The sequence below is a fragment of the Balaenoptera ricei genome, chromosome 18 (genome assembly GCF_028023285.1).
Source record: "Balaenoptera ricei isolate mBalRic1 chromosome 18, mBalRic1.hap2, whole genome shotgun sequence".
In the NCBI taxonomy this organism is placed as follows: Eukaryota; Metazoa; Chordata; class Mammalia; order Artiodactyla; family Balaenopteridae; genus Balaenoptera; species Balaenoptera ricei.
In genome coordinates, this window is record NC_082656.1 from 773,479 (window position 1) to 787,840 (window position 14,362).

The window sequence follows — 14,362 nt, forward strand, 5'->3', positions numbered from 1 at the left end:
GACAGCGGTCCTCGCGGGGTCCCCGCGGTCACACAGGACAGACGGCGGATGGACAGACGGACGGGGAGGGGGAGGTGCGGGGGCGTGGGGCGAGCCTGCGGTCGGGTACCTGTGTCCTGTGGGTGGGGGGGAGGTGGGGCGCCCGTTTCTCCCGCGGGTCCGCCGACCCCCGACCAAGCGCTGTGCTCGGAGCCCCGGGGCCGAGGCTCCAACAAGCGCGACCCGGTCGTTCCGGGAGAGTCGCCGTCGGGGACGCACCGAGAGGCCTTGTGGGGGTAGGGGGTGCGCCGAGGGCGGGGCTGCCTCTGCACCGACGGGCGGGCGCGGGGTGCGCGGGGTCCGTGGGATGCACGGGGCCCCCGGGATGCGCGGGGTCCCCGAGGCGCCGAGCCCGGGTGCGGCCGGGAGCGGCCCCAGCGCAGACAGGCTCCGCAGTGGGGGCCGCGGGCGGGCGGGCTGAGCGCGCTGCTGGAGCCGTTTCCGAATAATCTTTTTAAACATTTGCTCGCTCGTTACTCTAACAGAGATGCTGACCCGGGAGTGGTGGCGGGTGGAGAGGCTTGGAGGAAGGACCAGCCTCTCTGAAGGCCGCCGGGGAGGCCTCGGGTTCGCACCCAGTCGGCGGACAGAGGGTCCCTTGGGGCCTTCCCTGGAGGCGGCGGGGCAGCCTTCCCGGGGGCCTGGCCTCCTCCCCAGACGGCCCAGGACAACGTGTCTTCTCCCCACACCTGCTGCTCCTTCTGCAGAGTCCGTCTTTCTCCGCCTGGTTCCGTTCTGGTCATGTTTTGTGCCCGTGGACGGGCCCCGGGACCACCGGACACCCCGACCGCCGGCCACGTGCCCGGGTCCAGAGGTGGGGCTGGCCTTGCAGTAGGGCTTGGCGCACGGTGGGCGCTGAAGGGTGACTCTTGTTATTATTATTACAGGAAGTTGATAGCTTACAACATTCTTCAGTTGAGAAGCTGCAGGAGAAAAACTATGCCCTTTCCCCAGAACTTGAAAGGAAAAAAAAATCTATACTGTGTTGTTCCGGAGCCTGTCTGGGTACACTTGAGCTTGTTCCTCTGTGTGAAAAACAGTATGTTTTGACTTAAGCTGGTGAGTAGTTAAGCAGCTTCATGCCGCCACATCTTGAAAGCCTTGTGTGTATTGGTTGGGCGCATTCACGATTTTGTTCCCCACTGTGTGTGCAAGAAGGAACGAGGTTTTCTCTTTGGCAACGTGGGATGGATTCCTGTGCGTGACATTTCCAGTGACACGGGGGAGCATCAGCCCAGAAAGAAACGGGTTTATTTTGTAACTGAAATCTCAACTCTGTGGTAGATTCCAGAAGCCCTCAAATCTAGGTGAGTTTTGCTCAAAGACTGTGAAAAGCAAACCTTCTGAAATAAGAGGTAGTTGTTTAAATCCCCGTTTGTCTTTCTTCTTCTCCCCCTAGTCTGGTGATGTGGACCAGAAGCTTCTCCATCCTATTGAATTGAATCTCTGCGATAATCATGTGGTCAAGCTTTCAGTCAACACAACAGAGCCACGGCTACACAGTGACACTGTGATGAGGGGCTGATGGACCACATTTTGGTGACCTGCAGGGAACCGGGAGCAGGAAGCAAAAAAGGTTCTAAAGAGCTTTTTTAATCAGACATAGTAGAAAGTAATTAATTACATTTTGGAGTGAGGGTTTTTAAATAATCGCTTTCTGGACAATTCTCATTCTTTTTGATAAATATTCTGCTTTAGATTTAAAAAATATTTTGGGTCATATTATTTTGTAAAAGCAGTAAAGAATATTAAATTGTTATAATAAAGGGGAAACATTTTAATACAACAAATAATCTGAAACTTCACCCTCTTGGCATATCAATATTGCCTCCATCTGTCCTTATCCATATGTTCATGTAATTTGTATATAAATACAATTACATTTATATTCTACCTTTGCATTGATAGATCATAAGCATTTTTAATGTAGTTCCCCTGAGCATTTTTTTTTTTAAAGAAAGATACACAGTTCTTTCTTTTCTTTTCTTTTCTTTTAATTAATTAATTTATTTATTTATTTTTGGCTGTGTTGGGTCTTCGTTTCTGTGCAAGGGCTTTCTCTAGTTGCGGCAAGTGGGGGCCACTCCTCATTGCGGTGCACGGGCCTCTCACTATCGTGGCCTCTCGTTGCGGAGCACAGGCTCCAGACGCGCAGGCTCAGTAGTTGTGGCTCACGGGCCCAGTTGCTCCGCGGCATGTGGGATCTTCCCAGACCAGGGCTCGAACCCGTGTGCCCTGCATTGGCAGGCAGATTCTCAACCACTGCGCCACCAGGGAAGCCCAGCATTTTTGATTATATAAAATATTTCTGTAGTTTACCGTGACCTCTTAAAAATGTTTTTTAGCATAACGTCATTGGGAATAGGCTGCCGTTGTGCTTTACTCATTACTGCTGTTTTCTTAAGATTAACTTTATATTTATTAAGACCCACCTATGAGGACTTCCCTGGTGGTCCAGTGGCTAAGACCCTGCACAATGCAGGGGGCCTGGTTTCCATCCCCGGTCCGGGAACTAGACCCCGCGTGCCGCAGTGAAGGCCCCGTGTGCCGCAACTAAGACCCAGTGCAACCAAAATAAATAAATAAATATTAAAAAACAAACAAGCAAACAACCTACAGCCCACCACCTGTTAAAAAAAAAAAAAGGAAAAAGAACCACTTGTGAAATACATGTCTGTGCCTGTCTGTGAAGTGACTTAAAAGGTACCAAAAAAACAAAAAACAAAACCCAACCCCCAAACACAAAGGATCTTATCTCTAGGAATGGTAGAAACAACGTCGTTTCTTCATTCACGCTTCTTCATTTGATCAGTATTGATCGGGCATCAACAATGGACAAGGCAATGCGGGAGAAGCGTGTTACAGAGCAGTCAGGGAGCGTCAGGGCCAGCAAGGGCACCTCCGCCCTTGGGTGTCACGTGATCCACGGGATGGGAGGGCCACAAGATCAGGGCCATGGTGCAAGGAGGCTAAAGGAGCTGTTGCCCACGTCGGTGATGTGGGGAGATGTCTGGAGGGACTGGATTTTAAATTGGGGTCGATGAGTGGGTCGGGAAAGACAGGAGACATTCTACTCTTAGCGACTAACGGAAGCAGTTACTGAAGCAGGACCCGCTAGCCGTGTTAGGAGATTGGTGGGTGAGTGGGGGGGTCCCCTTGGTTCAGGTGCGGAGTCCACGTGGGGAAACGGTCCCCAAAGCCAGTAACAGCTGGAGCTGGACCGCGGGACCTCGAAGCTTTATTTAAATGGGACCCACAGATGGTTTTTAAATAGGTGAGTGACTTCAAAATGGAGCTTTAAAATATTAATCTGAGTGGTTTTGTTCAGGATGGGCTGAACCGGGCCCAATCTGCAGGCAGAGAACACAGTGCCATGGCCAGGGGGCAGGTGGTAGGAGTAAATGTGAGAGTTGCGAGGCAGGGGAGCTGGGGCTGAAGAGCGGACAGGAGGTGGGATTGAAGGGCAGGGGAGCTGGGGGTCCTTCTCAGGATTTGAAGGAAGGCCGTCGGGAGCGGCGCGCGGCCCGGGCAGGCCTTGCACCCAGCTTTGGCTGTGCACTGTTGGGGTGCAGGTGGGACCCTGAAGACCACGGGCACCTGCTCGATGACAGACTAGGAATGGACGGGATCTCAGGAGAAGCCTCAAGGGAAGAGAGCAGAGGACAGGGGCTCTGGGAATGACCACATTGAAGGAGAAGAGAGAGAAGAACAGATGGCGGGGCACGTCCAGGAGCTAGGCAGGCGGCGCTGAAGAGGGTCCCGGGCGTCAGATGCACTGGGGCCAACAGGGATGGTGAGTTAAGAAGACAGATCAGGAGCTTGGGAAGGGGAGGCCGCCCCCATCCGAGGACTTTGCTGGTGAAGGGAGTGGAGATCAGAGCCCAGCCTCCCTTTGGAGGCCGCCCTGGAAGCAGGCGCTGCAGCTGTCAGAGGGCGATGTGTTCCCACTCACAGTCGTTCTAGAAGGCTCTGTGAGGGCAGACTCAGCCCACCGGCCCTTTCGCACCCACACCGTCTCGTCGTGAGCTTACGCCTGGCCTCTGATGCGGCGAGGGTTCCTCTCCTTAGGTGAGGGAGCTTCCGTCCGCGGGAGGTGAAGTGTCCTCATCACAAGACCGTCTGGGAGCAGGTTTAACGGATCGGTAGACTGGAAGGTTTACCCCGACTGAAGAGAATTTAACAGGATCTGAGTTAAAAAGAAAACAAGACTCAAATGTCAACATCGAAGCCAAGAGAGAAAGGCAGGGAGCGGGGCGTTTAGTCTCCACGGCTGGTGGGTGTTACTGCCGGGGTCTGTCTGCCTCTGCAGATTGGAGCAATTTCCTCTCCCTGCACCCTCATCCCCACACCAGCCGGCCTCGGGCAACCTAATCCAAATGCCACATGCCAAGCCTACTGACAGATTCAAAGGATTTCAGGGCTGGAGGGGCCCCTCGAGGTGACTGTCAGATGAGAGCCAGGGACTGACTGGCAAAGCTGCTGCCTGCAGGCCAGGTCCTGCCCCGGCCTTTGGGGTGGTTTCCTGGTGTGCGGGAACACCAGGGGCTCACAGAGTCTGGCTGCTCTCGAGCAGCAACAGCAGAACTGAGTAGTTGCACCAGAGACCGTCTGGCTTGAAAAATCTAAAATATTTGCTACCCAGCTCTTTACAGAAAATGTGAGGAACCCTGGCTGATACGGCTGTGCTGCCTAGCTAGCTGTGCTGCTGTCGTGAGCGGACGGGCCTTTCTCTTGCAACCTGGGCGAATTGTGATGCTTTAGAAAAGAACCAGGGATAATTTTTAGAAGTCAGAGTTTTCCATTAAGTGGCCTGGCCGGATTCCAGAGAGTTTCTATTCACTGACGGTAGAGCAGGACCGGGCACATATCGTGAACACAACCCTCAGACCTCACTTTTGTTTCTGCTCAATCCCTTGTCCTTTGAACCAGCACAATAAAAGTGCTTCAATAAGCAGGGTCAAGTAGGATGGACCAGAGAGAAATGTGAAAACGAGATTACGGCTGTGATTAGAGGCCGAATGCCCTCAGTCACACAGCATGAACTGAGACCACCTTTATTATAAACAGCTGCCTGGCTGGTAGAGAATAGATGGCAACTGCATTTTAAACTGTTTTGTTCAAGTGAATGAAGCATAGTCATTTTGGAAAACAGGGAAGCAAAGTTTTAAAAGAGCTGAAAAGGTTTTCAAATGCTCATATTTTTTATGTTCCTGAGGGACTTTGGTCACTTTAGTTCCTACATGGGATGTGAAGTGGCCCCACATCAGGGGGCCTCTGATCTCCCCTCCCTTCACCAGCAAAGTCCTCAGACGGGGGCGGCCTCCCCTTCCCAATCTCCTGGTCTGTGTTCTTCTACTAGTATAGAAGCGTCAGGTCTTTTGGTTTTGGACTGATGTGTAAATGAGAATCAGTTAACTTGGGAAGTGCGTCCACCAAGCCGTCCAGAGTTAGCTGGACATCCTCTCCTTAGGTGAGGAGACTTCTGTCCACGAGAACTGCTGGTCTCTTTGGGAAGCAGGGGGGCAGTCTCAATGGAGTTTATGTCTTTTGACCCAGCAATTCGACTTCCAAGAATGTGTCCTAAAGAAACAGTGATGTGGAAAAGATTTATGTACCACACGCACTATTTAAAATAGCCAAAAATCGGAAGTAATTTAAATGTCCAACAGTTGGATTCTGCTTAAACAAATTGTCATACATTTATATGGTGGAATGTCATGAAGCCTTTAAAATTATGATTTAGAAGAAAATGTATTAACCTGGAGAAATGTTCATAGTATATTAGGAAAAAATGTCAGAATAAATATGATCACTTGGAAAATATCTCAAAGAAAATAAATCAAAACGTTAGCGAAGTTTATCTCTGGGGGTGGGATTTTAAGTGTCCTGTGCATTTTTCTTCATGCTTTGGTGTTTGTACTTTCAGTATCATGTGTCTTGGTGTAGATATTTTTTCCTTTGACTTGAGATCTATTGGGCTTTTTTGAGTCTATGGATAGGATCTTCGATTAATCCTGGCAAATTCTCAGCTGTAATCTTTTCAAATATTGTCTCTGCTCCTTCTCCGTTTCCTGTCCTCTGGTTACTGATTAGACATACCCTGGACCCTCTCTCTCTGTCCTCACGTCCTTGAACCTCTTTTTCATTCTTCCCATTTCTGTGGCTCTCCCTGCAGCATTCTAATCATTCCTTCAACTGTATCTTTAGTGTTTCTTCATCTGTGTGTTCAATCTATCCACTGAGTCTTAAATTTCAAATATCATTATTATTTTTTAAAATTTCTAGAACTTCTATTTGGTCATTAGTTACAATTTCTTGTTCTCTGCACATATTTTTAGTCTTGCCTTTAATTCTTTAGACATAGTAAACATAGTTCAATTACATTCTGTCTGATAATTCCAAAATCTAAAGTCCTTGTAGGTCTATTTCTGCTATCTGTTGTTTCTGTTTTTTCTCAATCACGGAGCCTCATTTCTTTTCCTTTTTTAAAAAAAAAAAATTATTTTTAAATTTTTTGGCCGAGTGGCTTGTGGGATCTTAGTTCCCGGACCAGGGATCAAACTCGCACCCTCAGCTGTGAAAGCGCCAAGTCCTAACCACTGGACCGCCAGGGAATTTCCTGGAGGCTCATTTCTTTTGTGCCTGTATGAGTTTTATCTGTGAGCTCTGTAAGAGTAAATTAAAAAATGAATTTTTCTGGTTGCTGAAAGGGAAAGAGAGTATTACTTCTCCAGTTGCTACTCACTGGAAAATCATTTGTGGGTTTCTTAGAGATGAAAGATAAAGAAAAATTCCTCCAGAGAGGAAGTGCAGGGGTTTTTTTCCCCCCATTTGGAGATGCCTTAAATCCAGCTCTCAGTGTGAAGGGACTTTATTGAACTAGGAGTGTGAGTTTAGGCTGCAAATCTGCAGTGAGAACTAGCGATGGTTGTAAGTACCTGGGGCAGGATACCCCGTCCACTGGGCACCAAGGTTTAAAGCAGCAACGTTTCTTGCAGTCTTTGGAGCAGGGGAGGGACTTCTAATTCTTTTCCTCTAATTTTTTTTTTAGAACATAAACACTGCTTTTTTTTTTTTAATTTAATTTATTTATTTTTGGCTGCGTTGGGTCTTCGTTGCTGTGCATGGGCTTTCTCTAGTTGTGGTGAGCGGGGGGCTACTCTTCATTGTGATGCGCGGGCTTCTCATTGCGGTGGCTTCGCTTGTTGCGGAGCACGGGCTCTAGGCGCGCGGGCTTCAGTAGTTGTGGCACGCGGGCTCAGTAGTTGTGGCTTGCGGGCTCTAGAGCACAGGCTCAGTAGTTGTGGCGCACGGGCTTAGTTGCTCCGCGGCATGTGGGATCTTCTCGGACCAGGGCTCGAACCTGTGTCCCCTGCATTGGCAGGCGGATTCTTAACCACTGCGCTACCAGGGAAGCCCCCTCTTCTTCTAATTTTTAAGCTGAGTGTGCGGTCCTCTGGGTGCCAGGCTTTGGGTGTCTGTGAGACTTCTCGGATGGACGTTACCCTTAACCCTAGTTCCTCGTATGAGGTCATGGATACTGAGGCTCAGATTAATCCTTGACCCCTTTCTTCCTCTCTGTTTTGCACCGTGAATCTGACAGGACATCACAGTGGCTCTGTCTTTAGTTATGTCTGGAGTCTGACCTCTTCTCATGACCCCCTTCCGCTGTCCCTTCTGGCCTCCCCTCCAGCCTGACCACTGGCACTGCCGCTGAGCATTTCCTCGGCCATTTCTCTCCCCCGATCCTGCGTTCGGCTGTGGACTCGCCGCAGCCGTCGGGGGTTGGCACGTGTGGCACCGGCAGAGGCTGAGACACGTGCTGGCCTGTGTCCGCCGCTCCCGCAGCCTTGAGCATGGTCCTCCTGTCGGCAGACGCCCTGCGTCAGCCAACGGCCAGCCACTGTCAACCTTCCTGCCACCCTGCAGGTGACCGCGGTCCCAACGAACACCGACAGCACAGCCCGGCCCGGCCCAGCCGAAGCCCGCAGCATAGAAACGAAACCGTGTTTCCTGCAGATGCCACAGCCTGTTAGGCAACGGAAAACGGAGACACACAGGTTCCTGAAAGGTAACTTGGGATTTTCCTTTTCCACTGAATTAACTGCCAAAGATATAATCAAGTAACTAACCCCTAAAAACAGCATGTAAAGAAATCTGAGATCTCTTTGTGTATATTTCATGATTCCTCTATTTTCAATAAAAATATTTATCTTCCGTGTTTATTTATTTGCCAAGAACTAGGCAGCTTTACCTGAAGCCCTCCTACTCCGTTGGTGGATTTCCCCCTCTATTATTTTCCTCTATGGCCATTTCCTTAAGAAGTTAAATGTGCACTCACCCCACGACCCAGTGGTCAGATTCTCAGAACTGAAATGTGTCTCCATGAAGACTTGTGCACAAATGTTCATATCAGCCCCAAACAGCAAACCGTTTGTGATGGTTAACTGTACGTGTCAACTTGACAGGCCACGCACGGGGTGCCCAGGTATCTGGCCAAACGTGATCGCGGGTGTGTCTGGGAAGGTGTTTCTGGATGAGATGAACAATGGAGATGCAAGCCTCCTGAGGGTGGGCCCCATCCAAGCAGCTGAAGGCCTGACCACAATAAAAAGGCTGACCCCCCCCATGAAGAAGAGAGAATTCTCCTGCCCGACGGCTCTGCACTGGGACATTGTGTTTTTCCTGCCTTTAGTCTCGGACGGAATCATTGGCTCCTCTTGGGTCTCAAACCTACTGGCCTTTGGACTGGAGTTTACGCAACGGGCTCCCGGGGCCCCCAGCCTGTCGACCGCAGACCTCGGGGGTCATCAGCCTCTACAGCCATGGGAGGCAGTTCCTCAGCATACACCCCCATGCCCCCCAGAGGGTTCACTAACGGGAGAATGGACGAATCCTGGAATTCTCAGCAATAAAAAGGCATAAACTACTGAGACAGCAACAACAGACATGAATCTTGAGAGCCCTGTGTGGAGTGAAAAAGACACAGATGAGTTCATACTGTGTTTCCATTTGTGAAATTCCAGAGAAGACGGATCTGTGACGCTGGAAGGCAGCCTGGCGGTGCTGGTGAAGGGGAGGTGACCTGAGGAGACGTGATGGGCACGGCCCCAGTGGCGGTGGCACTTTGGCGCACGCAGGGCAAACGCGAATTCTGTCTCAGTAGAGCTGGTTTTACAGAAAGAATCAGCCGGCCTGGTGGGGAGTGACCTTCTCTGAAACCATGTCCTTCGCTGCCCCAGCCTGTGTCAGAGGACGTTTAGACAGTCGAGCAGAAACCAAGTTGGGCGCAGCCCATCGGAAGCACAGGGGGCCGGGGCGGGGGTGTCCCTCCTGCTGCTGTCCCTTCCAGGCGGGGATGCTGGCCCTGCCCATCCCCCTGCCACTCCCTCACCCCGTGGGGGGCCTGACGAGGCAGAGGCTGGGCTGGAACAGAACGTGGGGTGTCCCTGGCCCTCGGGCCTCCAGCCGGCCTCACCCTCAGTCTCACGATGCCTGGATGTCTGGGCCGAGCCGGCTCCCACATTCAACACGATCCGGAGGCCACGGATCACTTCTCACCAGGGAAAGCTTCCCAAGACCCAGCTTAGAGGGCACGAAGAGCAAACTGAAGTCTCACGAGGCCTGGAACACAGGTGAACGGGGAAGAACTGTTTCAACTTTAGCTGGATTTGCCCAACGGGTCGGTTCCAAATGTGTGCGAGGATTCTCGGCAGCTGTTCTGCATCTCATCCGAACCAGCCCCCTCTGGCTAGTAGAGGCGGTCCTAGGAGATCTGGTCGTGCCGCCCACGCTGGGTGGTGACTTTGCTGCTGCAGTTAAAGAATCAGTTTCTTAACCACGCCTTCAGCCATGTTAACACCACTCCCCAGATTTGAGAACTCATTAAAAGAGAAACGCTTGATCATAGAAGCAATAACCAGAAGTTTGTCCAATGTACTGAGAATTCATTTTAAACGGAAATGTGTTTTCTTGCTGAGGACTTTGGGGGGTGCCTCGGGGTGTGAAGGAGCCAGTGCCCAGCTGACGTACACGATGTTCCCTGCGGGCTCAGAGCACCCCTCTCGGTGCTGGAGAGAAGGTGCTCTGTGACCTGGGGCGGGTGACTTGGCGTCTCTGTGCCTCAGCTTTTGCCCATGAGAAGGAGGTGGCGATGGGAGCCTCCCACACACACACACAGGCTGCTGCAAAGGACGAGGGCAGAGAACACACCAGCTGTGAGGGGCATGATTCATATTTTGCTTTTGGTCTAATTTGCAGCTTTTGCCTTTGACGACACTATTTGCCTTGTGTGGTTGTTGTGAGGATTAAATGAGATGGTTTATGTAAACTGTCTGATAAGTTCAATAAATCAAAGTTATTTATTTTGGAAGTTTATAGCTAAGTATGTAATTGTAAAAATTATTAATGTTGGATGATCCCTTTAAACCTAAAGTTATGTGTTATTTGCCTGTTTTCATTTGGATGCAGCCGTTTCACGTGTTCTCTGGGTGTCGATCTCAGCACAACCCCATGAAGTGAAAACCCTGACCCCAGGCAGCCACTAATCTGCCTTCTGTCAGTGTCAGTGTCACATCTTGTATATCGGATATTTAATATGTCCGTAATCTTTAGGAGAATCTGGCATATTAGGGAGTCTGACAAAATAGGTTTGTAATTTCTATGTAAAGTGTATAATCAAGTGTAGACTTGTAATTTTTTTTAACATCTTTATTGGCGTATAGTTGCTTTATAGTGTTGGGTTAGTTTCTGCTGTATAACAAAGTGAATCAGCCATACGTATACATACATCCCCATATCCCCTCCCTCTTGCGTCTCCCTCCCTCCCTCCCTATCCCACCCCTCTAGGTGGTCACAAAGCACCGAGCTGATCTCCCTGTGCTGTGCTGCTGCTTCCCACTAGCTATCTATTTTACATTTGGTAGTGTATATATGTCCATGCCACTCTCTCACTTCGTCCCAGCTTACCCTTCCCCCTCCCTGTGTCCTCAAGTCCAACCTCTACGTCTGCGTCTTTATTCCTGTCCTGCCCCTAGGTTCTTCAGAACCTTTTTTTTTTTTTAGATTCCATATATATGTGTTAGCATACGGTATTTGTTTTTCTCTTTCTGACTTACTTCACTCTGTGTGACGGACTCTAGGTCCATCCACCTCACTACAAATAACTCAATTTCGTTTCTTTTTATGGCTGATAGACTTGTAATTTTTTTTTAATTAATTTATTTATTTATTTATTTATGGCTGTGTTGGGTCTTCGTTTCTGTGCGAGGGCTTTCTCTAGTTGCGGCGAGCGGGGCCCACTCTTCATCGCGGTGCGCGGGCCTCTCACCATCGCGGCCTCTTTTGTTGTGGAGCACAGGCTCCAGACGCGCAGGCTCAGTAATTGTGGCTCACGGGCCTAGTTGCTCCGCGGCATGTGGGATCTTCCCAGACCAGGGCTCGAACCCATGTCCCCTGCATTGGCAGGCAGACTCTCAACCACTGTGCCACCAGGGAAGCCCCAGACTTGTAATTTTTAAGTTAATTCAATGTAAAACTTAAAACTTTTTGCATAGGTGTGTGTATATATATATATATATATATATATATATATATATATATATATATATATATATATATATTAATCGTGGTAAAAATACACAACATAAAATTTACTATCTTGGCCATTTTTAAGCAGCATTAAGTCACGTTGTTGTGCAACCATTGCTGCCATCATCTGCAGAACTTTGCCATCTTGCAAAACTGGAACTCTTCCCAGATAACAACTCTACACCCTCTCCCCTAGCCCGACACCTGCCCTCCTTTCTGCCTCTGTGAATCCGGCTCCTCTAGGGACCTCGGGACCTCATGCAAGTGGAGTCACACAGCGCTTGTCCTTTGTGACTGGCTTATTTTACTGAACATAATGTCCTCAAGGTTCATGCATGTTTAGCAGGTGTCAGGATTCCCTTCCTCTTTGGGGCTGAATAATATTCCATGGTATGGAATAAACCCTTCCATTTCTATGGTATAAACCCTTCTGTTTTAAAACAAAGGTAAAAGGTAGGAATGCATAGATACAAGAAAACGTTGGCAGCCCGTGGATAATTTTAATTCATTTACCCGGAGGATTGGTGTGGCGCTTCCGTGGGTCAGGGTCTACACAGAGCATTTTCTGTCCAGTCTGGTCTACTCCCCGCTACTTTATTTCCATTTTTCGGATGAGAAAACATCAATAAAGGCAGAGAGGTGAAACCACTCCCCCGAAGTCACGGGGCTGGAAAGGAGCGGTGCTGAGCGCAGACCCTCTCCTGTGACCGAGGCCGACCCTGGGCTGGGCTGGACCTGCCCACCTTGCAGGGTGGCTGCGCGGGGGGATAGGGGACCTTCCGAGTTACAGGAGTTACAGGACGCGTGATGGCACCACTGAGCCTGCGCGGAACCCCTGACTTCCTGGCCCTAGAAGCCGACCACTTCGGGGTCACTTTGGGCCTGGCTGAGCTGGGCCTGCAGCCTGGCGGCCTGGGGTCGCCTTCCCTGACGGGGCCCGCCGAGCGCGCACCTGGACACCTGCGCGTGGCCCTAGTCCCCTCGGCTGCGGAGAGTCCTCTCCCACCCTTCCCTCCCCCCGCCCCGTGCGCTTGGTCGTCCCCGGGAATGCCTGGCGGGGGCGGGGCGATGGGTGCCACCTCCCCTCTGAGCGCCGCTCGTGTGTCCGTGGCGACGGGTCGGGACGCCCCCTGGAGCCCCGTGCGTGCAGCTCAGGCCTGGCACCGCCGGTGACGCGGGCCGAGCCCCTTCCCAAAACTGTCCATGGGGACAGCTTTGGCACCCATGGTCACAACCAGTGAACAGTATGGGAACTTCTCGCAAATTCGTGCCTGGTGGTGTTGCATTTTGAATCTGGGTTTCTTTCGAGCCTTCGAAGCATCTGAGCTGGTCTTGGTGTTGTTATGCTGTGTCCTGCATCCATCCAGAAGTGGGTTTGCGAGGCGGGGGCAGTGTGAGTGGGAATATTGCATTTCTGATTAAGAACTTGCCGTCAGACACATACAGGTATCGCCCTGTGTCATAAAAGCAGAGCTACAACTACACAATTATGTGTAATTATACACAGAAGAGTCTTCCCCAAGAACCGTAAACTCCAGCCTTGCTGGGGGAAAGATCTCTTGCTCTTTAGACAGAGCTTAGCAGCTTTGTGGATGGAGGAGGACTTCCAGGGACAGACAAGAAGGTTGACATTTACAGTATGACTTCTTCCCGAGAACTCACAGCAAGGGGCAGCAATGCCACAAGAATCCTTGAAGACACTTTTCTAAGTTGGTTAAGCACATGTGAAAAGACAGAAGAGCTACTGCAGTAATTCCTCGAGCTTCTTTTGTAGGGAAGAAGGTTTTGCTCCTTATCATATCTAAAATATAATATAAATAATTGTTACTTTGAAAACCTGCTCAGGAATTCTATTAATAAAAACAATGAGCCCTGCTCAGCCATAAAAAAGAACGAAATTTTGCCATCTGCAACAACATGAAGGGCCTTGGAGGGCATCATTCTGAGTGAAGTAAGTCAGAGAAAGGTAAATACTGTGTTTTCACTAAAATGTGGAATCTAAAAAATACAACAAACTAGTGACTATAACAAAAAAGGAACAGATTCACAGATGGAGAACAAACTAGTAGTTACCTGTGTGGAGGTACAAACTACTATGTATGAAATAAATAAGCACAGGGGATACAGCCAATAGTCTCTAATAACTATAAATGGAGTATGACTTTTAAAAATTGTGAATCACTTTGTTGTACACCTGAAACTTACATAATATTGACATCAACTGTACCTCAAAAAAAAAGTTTTAAAAAGTTAAAAAAAGAAAAAATTAAGCCACTACAGAACTAGTGATTTAAATTTAAGGCCAGTTTTAATTACTTATCTGGTAAAATGCTTATTTTCAGTTACAATTTAATCTATGAAAGATACTGTTATAGCACAAAAAGTTTTAGTAAGAGTTTTGTAAATATTATGACCTAAGTTACCATTTACATATATGGTACTAGGAACAGTTCACTGTTTTAGAGTTATTTAAATTCCTAACTGACCATAAAAAGTCTTGCTATGGCATTCCATAATGCAAAGGGGAAAAAAAATCTTTTGGGCAGTAAGAAATCTTAGAGTGAATAAACTGAAGCTTTGCAGTGTAATATGGAATTAGGAAGAGAAATACATTTTCTGACTTTAATGTACAATGTCTACATGTTATTCGAAAAAGTTATTCCGAGAATACCCTGAGCCCTCTGAAGGCGGGGGTTGGGTGGCAGGATCTTTACAAAAGATTCACCCTTTGAAA

General features: G+C 49.2%; 1 long non-coding RNA gene across 2 annotated transcripts; it reads left to right on the forward strand.

Moving 5' to 3' along the window:
• The first annotated feature begins 564 nt into the window (after positions 1-564).
• LOC132352343 (uncharacterized) lies at positions 565-10,355 on the forward strand. 2 transcript variants are annotated; one of them, XR_009498682.1, is made up of 5 exons: positions 565-1,098; positions 1,195-1,346; positions 1,439-1,615; positions 7,969-8,110; positions 8,508-10,355. It is a non-coding gene; the product is annotated as an uncharacterized LOC132352343 (long non-coding RNA). The 2 variants fall into 2 exon arrangements; XR_009498681.1 differs by lacking the exon at positions 8,508-10,355 and adding an exon at positions 8,278-8,347.
• The last annotated feature ends 4,007 nt before the right edge of the window (positions 10,356-14,362 follow it).